Below are 16,001 nucleotides of genomic sequence, written 5' to 3' on the forward strand. Positions count from 1 at the left end.
TGTAGCTGCACTTGAGGGTCACGCAGCAGCCCTCCTGCCCGGACATGGGGTCTCGTGGCAGGGTCACACCCCGGTCTCCAAGGCCAGCACCTGGCAGGGAGCAGAGCAGCTGGGGGCACAGCCTGGAGCCAGCCTGCTGGGGGGGTGACAAGGGGCCACCTCCCCCTGAGCAAGCCAGGAGCCCAAATCCCCTGGTCACTGCCTATCGAAGCCTAATTCTCACACAAAGGGGAGAACCCAGGTGTCCAGGCTCCCACAACCCCCCTGCTCTACTAACTCCCTCAGACCACCGAGCTGGAGGGAACCCAGGCATCTGGGTTTCCATTTCACCTCCCAGCAGGCCGAGGGTGGTCAGGAGGCCACCAGGGCAGGGGCAGATGGAGCAAGCCGAGGGCAGCCCTGGGCTCGGGGGCTGGCCTGAGCCCTCTGCACAGCGCAAGGCCCCAGAGGCAGGCAATGGGTCTAGTGCCCTCTAGTGGCCCCCATTGGCCACTGCACCCCAGCTGGGCTGATGCTGCCCTGGCGGCCCCTGGGGGAACCTCTTTGGTCACTGCACAGTGCCCAGTAGAGCCCCCAGCCTCCCCTGCACCCCCAAGAAGACCCAGCAGGTCTGCCCAGGGGGAGGGAGCAGCCCTATCCGATGGCTCCGATCTCTTGCCCTCCATAGCTGCAGTTGAGGGTCACATGGGAGCCTTCCTCCCTGGACATGGTTGTGACCCTGCCACGAGACCCCAAGTCCCCAAGGCCAGCGCCTGGCAGGGAGCAGAGCAGCTGCGGTGTGACAAGGGGCAACCTTCCCCTGAGAAAGCTAGGAGCCCAAGTCACCTGGACACCTCCTATTGGAGCCTAATTCTCATGGGAATTAGGTCCTGGGGAGAACCCAGGTGTCCAGGCTCCCAGAAACCTCTTGCTCTAAGTACCCCGAACTAGAGAGCCAGAGGGCACCCAGGCATCTGGACTCCCAACTCACCTCCCAGCAGGCCGAGGGTAGTCAGCAGGGCCATGACTACATAACTCCAGCGCTGGGGGGCCATTGGGGCAGGGATGGGTGGAGCAAGCAGGGATTCAACTGAGGGCAGCACCGGGGTAGGGGGCAGGGGTCAGGGGCCTGGCCTGAGCCCCATGCCATGCTCGCCCCTGCCCAGCACAGTGCTCCCTACTTTCCCCCCCAGACCAGAGATATTGCAAAGTGTCTAATTCCCCCTAGTGGCCCCATTGGCCACTGCGGCCCCAGCATCCCCTGGGGGGCCCCATTGGCCACTGCACTGTGCCCCTAGAGCCCCCTACCCTGCCCCCACAGCCCAGCCTCTCCAAGGGGACCCTGCAAGTCTGCCTGGGGCCAGGAAGCAGCCCCATCCCCCAGTGTCCAACCCCCCTTTGGCTGCCAGCCACAGCATCACCACTTCCCCCTTCTTGGCTTGCAACACCAAAATCTTGTCACCACCACCCTACTTCCCATTGCTCCTGGAGCCTTCCCACGGGGCAGTGGCGCCAGGGGCATGAGGAAGACCCAGGCGTCTGGGCTGCAAGCCCTCCTCCCTGCCCCCAGACCTTACTCCCCTCTGGAGAACCCGGGTGTCCAGGCTCCCTGCACCCCCAGCTCTGAACCCTCATCCCCCCCTTCCCTCCCATGGCAGGGAGAGAGCCAAGTGTCTGCATTTTTGGGGGGGGGAGGGGGGCGCTGCCTGGCACCCGGGTAACCCCAATCCTGGCTACCTGGCCTGTCAGTCAGGTCCCTGTCCTGGTACTCATGCTGGTGCCACCAGGCAGGAGGGTCCAGGCAGAGGACACTCCTAGCTGCACCTGGCGCTGTGCACCCGGTGCTACAACTTGGAGCAGGAAAGGGTCAAATAGGCCACGCCCCTTGGAGGGCCAGTGGTTAGAGCAGAAACCCAGACACATGGGTTCTCTACATCAGGGGTTTTCAACCTTTTTTAAGGAGTGTACCCCTTCTAGGCAGACATGGAGTGGGGCAGAGGGGTGGTGGCATTGGTCAGATGCAGAGCGGGGGGCGGTGCTTGCACGGGGCAGTGGGTGGCAGTGACAGTCGCACGTTGCAAGGCTGGTATCACATGCCACTCCATGGGCTGCTGATGGGCCTTGCATCCTGCCAGTCGTGCACCGCCTGTCAGCAAACCACAGAGCCGCATGTGTGATGCACAGTGGCAGCGGTGGCATGAGGTGGTGGACGGCAGTGACAGCTGCCACATGCAAGCTCCCCCACCTCCAGCCCTTGCCCCCCACCAGTCTGCTCCTGGGAGGCAGCAGTGTGGGGTGGTGGTGCTCAGTCCCCACCTGCCCACACATCCCCCCTAGCACCTTTCTACATACCCCCAGTTGACAACCTCTGCTCTACAACTCTAGGCTGGGGGTGAGAGCGGGGGCTGCTGGGAGCTTGGAAGCCTGGGTTCTTCCCAGATCAGGGTGTTGAGTGGGTTAGGAGGGGCATGGCAGGACTCCTGGGTCCCAGGGTCGGAGACTGCAGCTGGGATCCAGGCCCCTTTGCCCCTGGAGGTGGGAGCCTGGCAGTGGAAGGGTTAAGAGGAGCCTTTCCCTCCCCCCTTGACTCCATGCCCCTGGGAACCAGGCATCCCGGCCCTCAGCCCCACTCACCTCGCTCCCCTCATAGCCAGGGCTGTAGGAAGCCCCTGGGCAGAGCAGCCAAGACGGGGGCCACCCCCAGACCCTTGCCTTGGGCAGGGGCTGAGCCCATGGGCATGAGAAGGATCCGGGTGTCCGAGCTCCTGGCACCAAACCCTCAAACCCTGGAGACAGAACCCAGGCGTCTAGGAGCCGGTCTGCCCAGGGGTCATAGGTTACCTGGCACCAGCTTCATCCTGGCTGGGGCAGGGGCTGGCTCCGGTCCAGGGGTTCATACAGCACCCAGCACAGCATTGATCCTGGCTGCAGCTCTGACCTGGCCCTGGCTGGGTTCAATCCCCTGCCCCAGTTTGGGACCCTCCTGGCCATGCTTGGCCCTGTCTGCCCCAGCAGGAAGGGTTCAGGCTGTGGCTGAGAGGGGCAGTGGTTAGAGCAAGGGCCCGGAGACCTCCCTGCCCAGACGTCTGGGTTCTCCCCAGCTGGGACAGGGCCGTGGGGTTCACAGGGTCAGAGCAGGGGAGGCTCTGCCCAGACACCTGGCTCCCTTTACTGGCAGTGCCAACCTAGTAAAAAGACATTTGGAGGGGCTGGATGTGCGTAAGCCAGCGGGGCTGGATGGGCCCCATCCAAGGTTGCTGAAAGAATTAGCCAGCATCATAGCAGAGCCGCTGGCACGGCTGCTTGGACACTCGTGGTGCTCAGGACAGGTCCCAGAGGACTGGAAAAGGGCCAATGTGATCCCTATTTTCAAGAAGGGGAGAAAGGAGGATCCGGGTAAGTAGGGGCTGGTTAGTCTCACCTCTGTCCTAGGGAAAACCCTTGAAAAAATGATCAAGGATCACATTTGTAGAAGTCTAGCAGGTAATATAATGATGAAGGGCAACCAGCATGGGTTCGTACCAGGTCGATCCTGCCTGACTAACCTTGTTTCTTTCTTTGACCAATCACTAAATACTTAGCCGCAGGAGTCGAGGTAACTGTCATTTACCTGGACTTGAAGAAGGCCTTTGACGCGGTGTCCCATCCTATTCTCATAAACAAATTGGACGGCTGTGTCACAGACAATTGCACAGTCAGGTGGGTGGCAAATGGGCTTACGGGTTGTACCCAGAGAGCGGTGGTAGATGGGTTGGTACTGACCTGGCAAGATGTGGGCAGTGGGGTCCCCCAAGGCTCACTCCTAGGGCCGGTGCTGTTCAGTGTCTTCATTAGTGACCTGGATGAGGGTGTGGAAAGCACACTGTCCAAACTTGCAGATGACACCAAACTTTGGGGTGAAGTAAACACATGGATGGGAAGAAACCGAATCCAGGCAGACCTGGACAGGTTAGAGAAGTGGGCAGAGAGCAATAGGATGCAGCTCAGCAAGGACAAGTGCACGGTGCTGCACCTAGGCAGAGGGAATCACCAGCACACCTACAGGCTGGGCGATGACCTTCTCAGCAGCACAGCAGCCGAAAGAGATCTCGGACTCATCATCGACTCCAAAATGAATAGGAGATGGCAATGTGATGAAGATATTAGCAGAGCTAACCACACTTTGTCATGCATTGGTAGGTGCATCATGAGCAGTCCCAGGGAGATGATCCCCCACCTCTATGCAGCACTGGTCAGGCCGCAGCTGGAGTACTGCGTCCAGTTCTGGGTGCCGCACTTCAAGAGGGACGTGGACAGCATGGAGAGGGTCCAGAGGAGGGCCAGCAGGGAATACCCTATGAGGAAGGGCTGAGGGCCCTGGACCTTTTCAGCCTCTGCAAGAGAAGGCCGAGGGGGGGACGTGGCGGCGGTACATACATTCACCGGGGGAGGGCAGCAGGGAACAGGAGATGCTCTGTTCACCAGGGCGCCCCTTGGAATAAGAGGAACAGTGGCCACATGCTGACAGGGAGCAGATTAGGTTGGACATCAGGAAGAATTTCAAGGGCTATGGGCTGTACAGGAGGGACAGGACAGGAAGGAAAGGTGGGGGGTGGCACTCTACATTAAGGAGGAATACCCATCCTTGTCAATTAACAAAGAATCAGAGGAAGGGTACTCTAAAGTGCTTTGGGTTAGGATACAAGGCAGTGGAAGGGAAAGAGACTTAATGGGGGGGGGGGTCTACTACACACCTCCCGACCACAGGGAAGAGCTCGACCAGGAATTCTTGGGTCAGCTCACAGAGGGAGTGAAGTCTAAGGATGTGGTAGTCATGGGGGACCTGAACTTCCAGACATCTACTGGGAAGAGCAGTCAGCCAGATCTGACCACTCACGTAGGTCCCTAGCCCAAATGCAGGACCTCCATCTAACCCAGGAAGTGCCCAGCCCCACCAGGGGAGATGCCTTGTTGGACCTGGCACTGGCCATGGGCGACGACCTGGTGAGGGGGCTGTGGGTGCTCGACCCCCTGGGCGACAGCGATCATCGCCTGCTGGGATTCACCATCCAGCGCAAGGTGGCAAAGGCCGGCAGCAAGGCAGCAGCCCGAGATTTCAGGAGGGCGACTTCAATGAGCTAAGGAGACTAGTCGGGGAAGCGCTGAGGTCCCAGAGGGGAGGGGAGGCAGGTTTCCAAGGAGAGTGGTCGCTCCTTAAGGAGAGGATCCTCCAAGCCCAAAGGGAGGTAATCCCAACTCAGTTCGCAGGGGGCAGGAGGGCGCAGAAGACCCCATGGCTCACCAAAAGTATCTGGGAACATCTCCTAGCTAAAAGGGAGGCGCACACCCAATGGCAGGGAGGGGCCATCCCCAGGGAGGACTACACTGCGGCTGCTCGGGGTTGCAGGGGGGGTCAGGGAGGCCAAGCCAGAGATGGGACTGGGACCAGCGACCCGGACCAAGGACAACAAGAAGTCCTTTTTTAAATACATCGGGGTGAAAAAAAAAAGTTCCGGGTAACATGGGGCCCCTGCAGGACACGCTAGGAAATCTGGTCGTCGCACCAGATGACAAAGCTAACCTATTTAATGACTTCTTTGCCTCCATTTTTCTGAGCAGGGACCAGATCAGCCCCCCCACCAGGCTCCCCTTAGGCCCCAGGGGAGGCGCCCCCAGGCCAAGGGTCAGGGAGGATCTAGTCAGGGCACGTTTGGAGGGACTGGACGTGTTCAGATCAGCAGATCCGGACGATCTCCACCCCGGAGTGCTGAGGGAATTGGCTGCGGTCATTGCGGGACCCCTGGAACGGCCGTATGAGCACTTGTGGGGCTCTGGTGCGGTGCCAGAGGACTGGAAGAGGGCCAGTGTGGTTCCCATCTTCAAAAAGGGGAGGAAGGAGGACCCGGGGAACTACAGGCCAGTTAGTCTTACCTCGGTTCTGGGCAAGCTGTTTGAGAAAATAATCCTGGCACATATCCACAAGGGGCCAGGGGGGAGGTTATGCTTAGGGGCAACCAACACGGGTTCATCAGCGGCTGGTCCTGTCAGACCAACCTGGTGGCCCTCTATGACCAGATCACCTAATCCCCGGATGCAGGGGGAGCAGTGGACATCGTCTTCCTGGACTTTCGGGAGGCCTTCGACACTGTCTCTCACCCCATTCTCATTAAGAAACTGGGGGCTGTGGTGTCGACACCCGCACAGTCAGATGTGTCCCAACTGGCTGGAGGGCCGCACCCAGAGAGCGGTGGGGGACGGATCATGTTCACCTGGAGGGAGGTGGGCAGTGGGGTCCCCCAGGGCTCGGTCCTGGGGCCTGCACTGTTCAACATCTTCATCAGTGACTTGGACGAGGGGGTAAAAAGCACCTGTTCAAATTTGCTGATGACACTAAGATGTGGGGGGGACATGGGCACACTAGACGGGAGGAATAGGCTGCAATCGGACCTGGAGGTTACGGGGGGGAGGAGGGGGGGAGCGGATGGGAACAGGATGCGATTCAACACCGACAAGTGCAAAGTGATGCACCTGGGGAGGAACAACTGGCACCATACCTACAGGCTGGGGAACTCCCTTCTTGTCAGGGCAGAGGCAGAAAAGGATCTTGGAGTCATCATTGATACCAAGATGAACATGGGCCGGCAGTGTGGGGACGCAGTCAGGAAGGCCGACCGCACCTTGTCCTGCATCCACAGATGCATCTCGAGCAGGTCCAGGGAGGTGATCCTCCCCCTCTATGCGGCACTGGTCAGGCCGCAGCGGGAGTACTGCGTCCAGTTCTGGGTGCCCCACTTCAGGAGGGATGTGGACAACATGGAGAGGGTCCAGAGGAGGCCACTCGCATGGTCAGGGGGCAGCAGGGCAGGTCCTACGCGGAGAGGCAACAGGACCTGAACCTGTTCAGCCTCCACACGAGAGGGCTGAGGGGGATCTAGTGGCCTGTTACAAAGTAGTCAGGGGGACCAGCAGCATTGGGGGAGTCCCTGTTCCCCTGAGCACGGCCAGGAGTGACCAGGAATAACGGTCACAAGCTGGCAGAGGGTAGGTTCAGACAAGACATCAGGAGGTGCCACTTCACGGTCAGGGCGGCTACGATCTGGGACCAACTTCCATGAGAAGTGGTGCAGGCTCCTACCCTGGGGGGCTTTAAGAGGAGGCTAGATGTACACCTTGCTGGGGTCGTTTGACCCAGTACTCTTTCCTGCCATGGCAGGGGGTCAGACTAGATGATCTGCTCAGGTCCCTTCCAACCCTAGAAACTATGAAACTTTTTCATGGCCAGGGTCGCCAGCATCTGGAAGGGGCTCCCAAGGTAGGTGGTGCTCTCCCCAACCCTGGGGGTCTTCAAGAAGATAATGACTCCAAGATCCTTTTCTGCCTCTGTGCTCACAAGGGGGGAGCTCCCCAGCCCGCGTGCGCTGTGGACTCCTTCTCCCCAGGCGCAGCACCCTGCATGTGTCTACGTTGAACCCCATCCTGTCACCATCCGCCCACTTCTGTAGCCTGTCTAAATCTAACTGCAGCCGCTCTCTCCCTTCGAGCGCACCTATCTCTCCCCATATCTTGGTGTCATCAGCAAACTTGGACAACATGTTTTCCACCCCCTCGTCCAAATCGCCGATGAAGATGTTGAACAGTGCAGGCCCCAGGACCGAGCCCTGGGGGACCCCACTGCCCACGTCCCTCCAGGTGAACATGATCCGTCCCCCACCGCCCTCTGGGTGCGGCCCTCCAGCCAGTTGGGACACATCTGACTGTGCGGGTGTCGACACCACAGCCCCCAGTTTCTTAATGAGAATGGGGTGAGAGACAGTGTCGAAGGCCTCCCGAAAGTCCAGGAAGACGATGTCCACTGCTCCCCCTGCATCCGGGGATTAGGTGATCTGGTCATAGAGGGCCACCAGGTTGGTCTGACAGGACCAGCCACTGATGAACCCGTGTTGGTTGCCCCTAAGCATAACCTCCCCCCTGGCCCCTTGTGGATATGTGCCAGGATTATTTTCTCAAACAGCTTGCCCAGGACCGAGGTAAGACTAACCAATTCTGTGCAGGCATCAATGCCACAGTCTCTCAGTTTATTAATGAGAATGAGGTGAGAGATAGTGTCAAAGGCCTTCTTAAAATCCAGGAATACTACATCCATGGTGACACTGTCATCCAGGGATTTAGTTACCTGGTCATAAAAGGCCATCAGGTTGGTCTGGCAGGACCTGCTCTTGATGAACTCATGCTGATTGCCCAAGGCATGATCTCCCCTGCTGCCCCCACAGATGTCATCCTTGATGATTTTTTCAAGGATTTTCCCCAAGACTGATGTGAGGCTTATGGGCCTATCATTTCCTACGTCCTCTTTTCTGCTTTCTTATAGATGGTGACCACATTAGCTAGTTTCCAGTCTCCGGGCACCTGGCCCATGGACCACGATCGCTCGTACAGCCGGGTCAGGGGCACAGCAATGACCCCCGCCAGCTCTCTCAACACCCATGGGTGGAGGGCATCAAGGCCCGCAGATCTGAAAACATCCAGCCCTTCCAGAAGATCCCGAAATACTTCTGCGCAGACTGAGGCCTGGCAGTGCTATCCCCAAAATGGTCCCTACCTGTGGTGGGAGAGCTGTCCTGGGCCGTCCAAAAAAACGGAGGCAAAGAACTTGTTAAAAATTTCGGCTTTCCATTTGGCGTAGCCACGAGATTAGCATTTGAGTCTAGCAGGGGCCCTACACTACCCAGTGCCCGCTTCTTACTCCCAATGTATTTGAAGAAGGACTTTTTGTTGTCCTTAATCCTGGTTGCTCGCCTGAGCTGCACCCTGCCTTGGCCTTCCTAATGACCCTGCTACACTCCCAGGCTTGGTGATGGCCCCTCCCGTCCAGCGGGTGTACGCCCCCCTTGACCCTCAGGCATTGCTGAATGCCTTTGCTGAGCCAGGGGGTGTGGTTCAGAGCACTCTTACCCCCCTTCTTCCTCTCAGGGACTGTCACATGCTGAGCCTGGAGGATCGTCCCCTTAAGGTACTACCATCCCTCGTGGACTCCCATCTCCTCTACCTTTTGGGCCCTCAGCGCCTCCCCCACTAATCTCCTAAGTTGGTTGAAGTTGGCCCTTCTGAAGTCAGGGGCATTCTTGGTATAAGCCCCTGACACCCTGGGCTGGATGGTGAATCCCAGCAGGCGATGATCGCTGTCACCCAGGTGGTCTAGGGCCTGCCGTCCCCTCATCGGTCATCCCCAGTGGCCAAGACCAGGTCCAGCAAGGCATTCCCCTGGTGGGGCCATGCACCTCCCGGGTTAGGTGGAGGTCCTGCATTTCAGCCAGGAACCCGCGTGAGCGGTCAGACCTGGCTGTCTGCTCCTCCCAGCAGATGTCCGGGTAGTTTAGGTCCCCCATGACAATGACAACCCTAGACCCAACTGGGGTCCCGTGACCCCAGCACTTTTTCCTGCCACTGGCAGGGGGGTCGGACTCAACGATCTACTGAGGGTTTTTCCGATCGTAATATCTGTGAATCTATGAATCTTTCCCAGGGATCAAGTTCCCCCCGCCCCAGGCTCCAGCTGGCATCCAGGCCCCCTTTGCCCTGGGAGGTGAGGGGTGAAGAACCAGGCACCCCTACCACAACCCACCTCATTTGCATGTTATTTGCATGGGGGCATTTTGGGGTGAAACCCCTGAAAAAGGGGCTGCGGGGGATGCCCAGTGCTTGCAGCTGGAGTGGGCCGGAGGGGCCCAAGTGCTCAAACTGCAGGGCAGGAGGGCTGTAAATACTCGTTTATTCTTCGTCAGCTTAACTAGCGACAGCACCCATTCTTTGCTCTCCTGGACCCTCCAACGTGACATAAATGTCCAAGCTCAGGCCCCTCTGTGAGACCCAGTGGAGAGCACTGAGGTGGCTGTCAGATGCCACATCTGGCCCCTTTAACGGCCCGGTGAGCCCTCAGCTGTGCTCACCATGTTCAGGGCACAATTGTGGGGACTCCAACACTCACACTGGATCTCAGAGGATTTGTTGGCAGAGGAGGCCAGGAGCCCCCAGCCAGGGCCAGAGACCCAGATGCTGAGGTGTAGACACCTCTGTGGACAGCACCGGCACCAAAGACATGCAAATCCTACCTGGTTTCCTGCAGCCACTCGTCCCCATGGGACCAGAGGTACCTGGACACGGGTGCACGGGGGGAGACGGCGCAGTGCAGGGTGAAGGGCGCACCTTCCCACACCAGACGCATCTCCTCCAGCTGCTGGATCCCGACCTGCAGCTCCCCTGGGGAGACGCATCCCAGCCGCCCCAGACCATCCCACGGGCAGCGCTGAATTCTGGGACAGCCGAGCAGGGCAGAGACGGGGCGGGGGTAGGGGGACGGAGCCAGCTCTGGGGCCGTCCTCTCCTCACAGATATGGCCATTAGGGCAGGCAGGACCTGCTTACCCACAACATAGAGCTGCATGGATCCACTACTTAACTGCCGTTCACTACTACAGCCTTTCTGAATCCAGACCCAGTAGGTGCCCTGACCCTCTGGACAGAGCACCATGAGCTGCAGAGAGCAGTCGTCTGGCTGCTCGCTGAAGGACTGGGTCTGGCCTTTGAAGGCCGTGTCAGTCTGAGCCTCAGCCGGGTGATATGTGATGATGGATCCATTCTACATCCACCACACGGCCCCGATCCCTTCCCTCCCTCTCCCCCCGCCTCCCCCAGAGATGCTGTAGTTGCAGTCGAGGGTCACACAGGAGCCCTCCTGCCCGGACACAGGGTCTCACAGCAGGGTCACACCCTGGTCCCCAAGGCCAGCACCTGGTGGGAAACAGAGCAGCTAGGGATCATGGCTTGAAGCCAGCCTGGCTAGGGGGTGACAAGGGGCAACCCCCCCCCCAAGCGAGCCATGTGCCCTAATCCCCTGGTCACCTCCCACAGGAGCCTAATTCTCATGTGAAGGGGAGAACCCAGGTCCCAGGTCCAGGGGAGAACCCAGGTATAGCAGGGAGTCGGAGTTTGCCCCTGCTATGCTTGTTCTTTTTTTTTTTCTAATAAGGAACCTAGACACAAAATCACACATCAAAATATACAACTCAAAAAGTACACAGCCCCATAAACATAACAGACAAATCCATACCGAGAATCATTATACAATAATACTACTCAATTATACAAATATAGATCAAATCAGAGTTTTCTCTAATTATGTGAAAACTTATTTACATCAAATTACATACAAAGTTATTATATACAATACAAAACAAATTCTCCAAGTGTTATTTTACAAACAACTCTTAGTCCTCATATATAGTATCAATATAATCTCCCCAAATCCTGCACGAACGCCAAAACTAAAAAAACCCATCAAAAGTCCCAAATTATAAAGAAAGCTTAACCATAACTATGTTTTTATCCCATCACCTCACTGTTCCCCATCCCCTGTACATTACCCCACCTCACTCAACATCACTTGGATCAAAGGAAAGATTCCACTTTACTTGTGCCCACGTACCATCTCCCTTTCTCCCAGTAATCACAGTACCCCCTTTCTCGCTATAAAACTGTAATTCAGAAAAAGCTAGTTGCAGATGTTCCTTAACCCAAAAACACAACCCCTTTGTGATGAATAAACACCGCACTTTCCAAATAGCAATTTTAATTCACGGTATACAGACCCTCACCTCCCACTCCCCTTGATCCACTAACCCATACACCACATTCTCAAAACTAATATCTTGACAACATCCCATCACCCTAAAAAAATGCACCTGCCCCCACACCCATTGCTCAAGGAACCATTCCCACAAAACGTGATACACCGTCTCCTCCTGCCAGCACAACCCCCTTGAACATTCAGCTGATCTCACTAGACCCCTTCTATGTTGTGTCTCCCTGACCAGCAGGATCTGGCGAACGACCCTCCACACAAAGTCTTTGTGCTCCCCGTGGCAGCTCAGTAAGGGGTGCTCTTGCGCTAAGCCACCCGCCTCACTACACCTGGCCAAAAATCATGCTCTGAGGGCCTCCCCTGGGGTGCCTCATGTCTGCCTCATGCTCTTCCTGGAGCACACCCATTAGCCTGGGGTACCACTGCCACCACCCAGACTCAGATCTTTGCCTGGGCCCTGTGCTGCCTGGGATACACAGGCCCAATAGACGTTGGGATTTTGGGGTGCTTCTGTTAGCCTGAAGCATTCACCAGCAGCCTCCTGTATGGGAGGAAAGTAAAATAGCCGAGCCCACCTTAGCAGGTCCCTTCCCTCTTAAACATACACAGCAAGGCGTGCTAAAATTGATACATTTATTGATCAAAGAGTGATAGGGTGGGGAAGGAATACCAGTAGCAGAATATAGAAAGAAAGTCAACCCTGAGCAAAGCTGAGTGGCTTGTCAGCCTTTTGATTCACAACTAGATTAGAGTCAGCTAAGTTCCTAGTTAAGTTTCTGGTAAGTTACTCACTTTTGCATCCAGAGGGAGCTGTGGAGGTCCAAGCTTTTGTGTGAGTGTGTTTTTAAAATGTCCACCTCCTCCATTCTTCCTCAAGGGACCCTCTTAAATAACCCTGCTGACCTCACCACCTGGGCCCAATCCCGGACAGGTGGCATTTGATACCAGCCAAACATTTGAAAAACATCAGAGTTGCCTACTGCAGTGATGTGGGCTTAAGCCCTGCCCCCATGTTGTGAGGTCAGAGCTCAAGACAATAGAAGATGCTCGATTGACACCCTCTTACCTGAGGATCCTCACCTACATGGTAACCCAGGGCAACCAGGCTGATAGACACATGAGAGAGCAGGGAAACAGGCAACCCCCAAAGGGAGAGAAAGCTGGAAGGGGATACTTTCACACTCCCCTTTCCATGGTTTCCCCACTAGCCCCTTCCACACCTGTCTCACCTCTGCTAAAGATAAATCACCTGTATCAGTGATCCTGTCTCTCTCCCTAATAACTGTAAACACCTTCTTCGTATCCTACAACCCTTTCACCCCAATACCCCAATCCATGAACCCTAAAACAATTCTACCCCCAGGTATAGTACAATGCTGCCTTTCATGCCCATAACCCTGCCCACCAACCTCCAAATAGCCCCAGTTGTCTTAAATACCTCCCTGCCCAATACCTACAGAAATGCACTGCTTTCCCTGTCCCTCACCTCTCACCACCAGCTTCCGAAAGTGCACATAAACAACAACCTCCACCTCCGGCAACCTCCCCCATAGCCATCCTCTTTATATAACTCCCGCCACGCCACCCTCTCCATCTCTCCCCGCCACCAAAATAAGCACACCTGTCATTGTATTTTCCTGGCCTGAAGCCAGGACAATAGATACACCATTGATACAAAAAGGCTCATTGGCAGCAACACCTGTTTTACCAAACAAACTTTTCCTTGAAATGGCAATCCCTCTGTTCCCCACAAATCTAATGCCTGTCTCACCCGTGTTGCCAACTCATCCCATGCTATTACCCCTTCCCCCCATGTCCATAGTGACCCCCAATACTTTCAAACTGTCTCGAACCACCCGCAACCCATGCTTCCCTAACTCACCCCAATCCCCCACGACCAAAAGCATGCTTTTCTCCCTACTAATCCGTGCCCCAGCTGCCGCCCCATAATCCGTAATATGGTGCAATGTCCACTCGAGAGACCCCTCATTTCTCACCACTACAGTAACATCATCCATATATAACTGGCATGTAACATCTCCTTCCCCCGGCACCAACACCCCTAAAATTGCCCTAGCCATCCTAATTCAGTGTGCTAAAGGCTCTATCATGCATACAAAGAGTCCAGGCGACAGCAGGCACACTGTCTTACTCCTGCCTTTACGTGAAATCCCTTACCCAAGAACCCTCTCACTTGCACTTACTTTGCCACCCCTCATACAATGCCTTCCCTCATCCTATGAATTTTCAGGGAAACCCCATCTTCTCTAACACCCAAAAGAAAAACTCATGAGAAATATTATCATATGCTTTCTCCAAATCTATACTTCCCAGCACTGTCCTCCTATCCCCCACAAACTGCAGTACATCCCTCAAAACCCATTGTATTTCTGTAACCCTCCTTCCTGCTACTGCATACATCTGGTCGTCGTTCCCACCCACCACCACGCCGTGACAATACCCCTCCCATCCGCTGTGCCAAGACCTTCACAAATAATTTATAATCTATATGAAGTTAAGTGACTGATCTCCAATTTTTCAGTGATTCCCTCCCCCTTTCTTATAAATCAAGACCACCCCTGCAATGCAAATTCCTCCCGTATGTGCCCCCTTTCCTCCCTATATACTTCCACTAAATCCTTCCCTCCCTGTGTCCAAAATTTCAAATAAAACTCCACTAGCAGTGCATCCAACCCCGATGCCTTGTTCTTTTTCATTAACTATGATAGCTTCTTTATTTCCTCCACTGTGATATCTCTTTCTAAAGAGACACTCTGTCTTCTTTGTCTACCTCCACCTGCAATCCTTCCACAAAACTCTCCAGACCTCTCCTATCCATCTATTTTTGCTCATACAACTTTGTATAAAAATGTGCGATTTCCCAAAAGCTTGCTAAGAAGAATTTTTCCAACTATTTGAGTTGGTCTAATAAAAGATATTGGATTTACCCGAAGAACCTTGTCTGCCTGTGTCCTTAGACCAACATGGCTACAACCTACACCCCTGTGATTTCCTGTAGCACCTTCCCTTGTTCCTCTACCCACACACCCCCTCCTGTCTTAATTTTCCCCACCTCCCCCTTCCCCTTTCTCACCCTTATTACCCCAATCTTCCTCCTCTTCCACCCATGGCACTTTGGCCAAAAAATACCTGTCCTGCACCTGAAACCCATCCTCAATCACTTTCTTTGCTTCATCCAATTCCCTTTTCATGTCCCCCCCACATCATTTCCCTTACTAGCCTCTGCACCCTCCCTTGTAACCATCCCAGCTCCCTAATCAGCCGCCTTACCTTCCTCTGTCCCATGGCCAAATCGATTCCCTCACTCTCCCTTTAACCATCACCCACCAATCCCATCATGTTTTAAAATATTTCTGTAAGAGTCCATCCATCATATTTCCTTTGAAACAGTAGGCAGTCTTCCTCCTCCTCCAGCAGTAATGTATTGAGTTTTCAGAATCCCTTTCCCCTCATCCCTGCCCCCCCATAGCTCTACCCGCAACAAATGATGGTCCAAAAACCCCACATCAAAAACTTCCTGTTTCCCCACCTCCACCCCTTCTGACACAAAGACATAATAAATTTGGTATCCAGGTTGTAGTCATAGTGGTCTAGAAGAAAAAGCAATTAGGACTTCTGGTAGAGGTGATATCTTTTATTAGACCAACTAGATTTTTGCAAAAAAAAAAATCTTTAAATTTTTTCCTGGGTAGAATTGAAAGCTGAACTCACCTATGAAATATGAACTTTCATTTCTACCCAGGAGAGCTTTTAAATCTTTTCTTCAATGCCTGATGAAGGGTCTTTATGCCCAAAAGCTTGCAATTAATTTTATTTTTTTTTTTTGCAAAAATCTAGTTGATCTAATAAAAGATATCACTTCTACTATGAGTCCTGGTTGTTTACTCAATTTGGGACACTTTCTGCCCCCCTGGTGCTACACTTGTACCAACCCTCTACCCGTCCCACACATCCCTCATGACCCCTGCTATGCTGGTCCTACAGATGAGCCGATGCTGGGGTTCCAGCAGTGAGTAGACTAAAAGGGATGCGGGGGCTTGAATTGGGCCACGAGGAAGTGAAGCAGGGGGAAAAGGAAATCAAAACAAGGGAGGCAGAGATGGGGAAGAAAGAAGAATCTGAGCTGCAGAGGAGAAAAGAGTGACCCCAAAAAGGGGCTGAGACCAGGTACAACAACTTACCTGGACTGGTGCAGAGGTGTTGAGAAGGGGAAAGGACAGACCAGTCTTCCCAGGGAGCAATGCAGAGAGAAGTTGGTCTTTGGTCCTCTGCTGGCGTGTGCTGGGTGCCAGAGGGGATATTTCATCTGGACCTGTGAGTGAAAAGTAAGAGAAAGAGAGATTTTGGACAAAGAAAAATAGAGTAAAGAGCCAGGCTTCTGCCAA

The sequence above is a fragment of the Crocodylus siamensis genome, chromosome 6 (assembly GCF_052110815.1).
Source record: "Crocodylus siamensis isolate JL-2025a chromosome 6, ASM5211081v1, whole genome shotgun sequence".
Lineage (NCBI taxonomy): Eukaryota > Metazoa > Chordata > Crocodylia > Crocodylidae > Crocodylus > Crocodylus siamensis.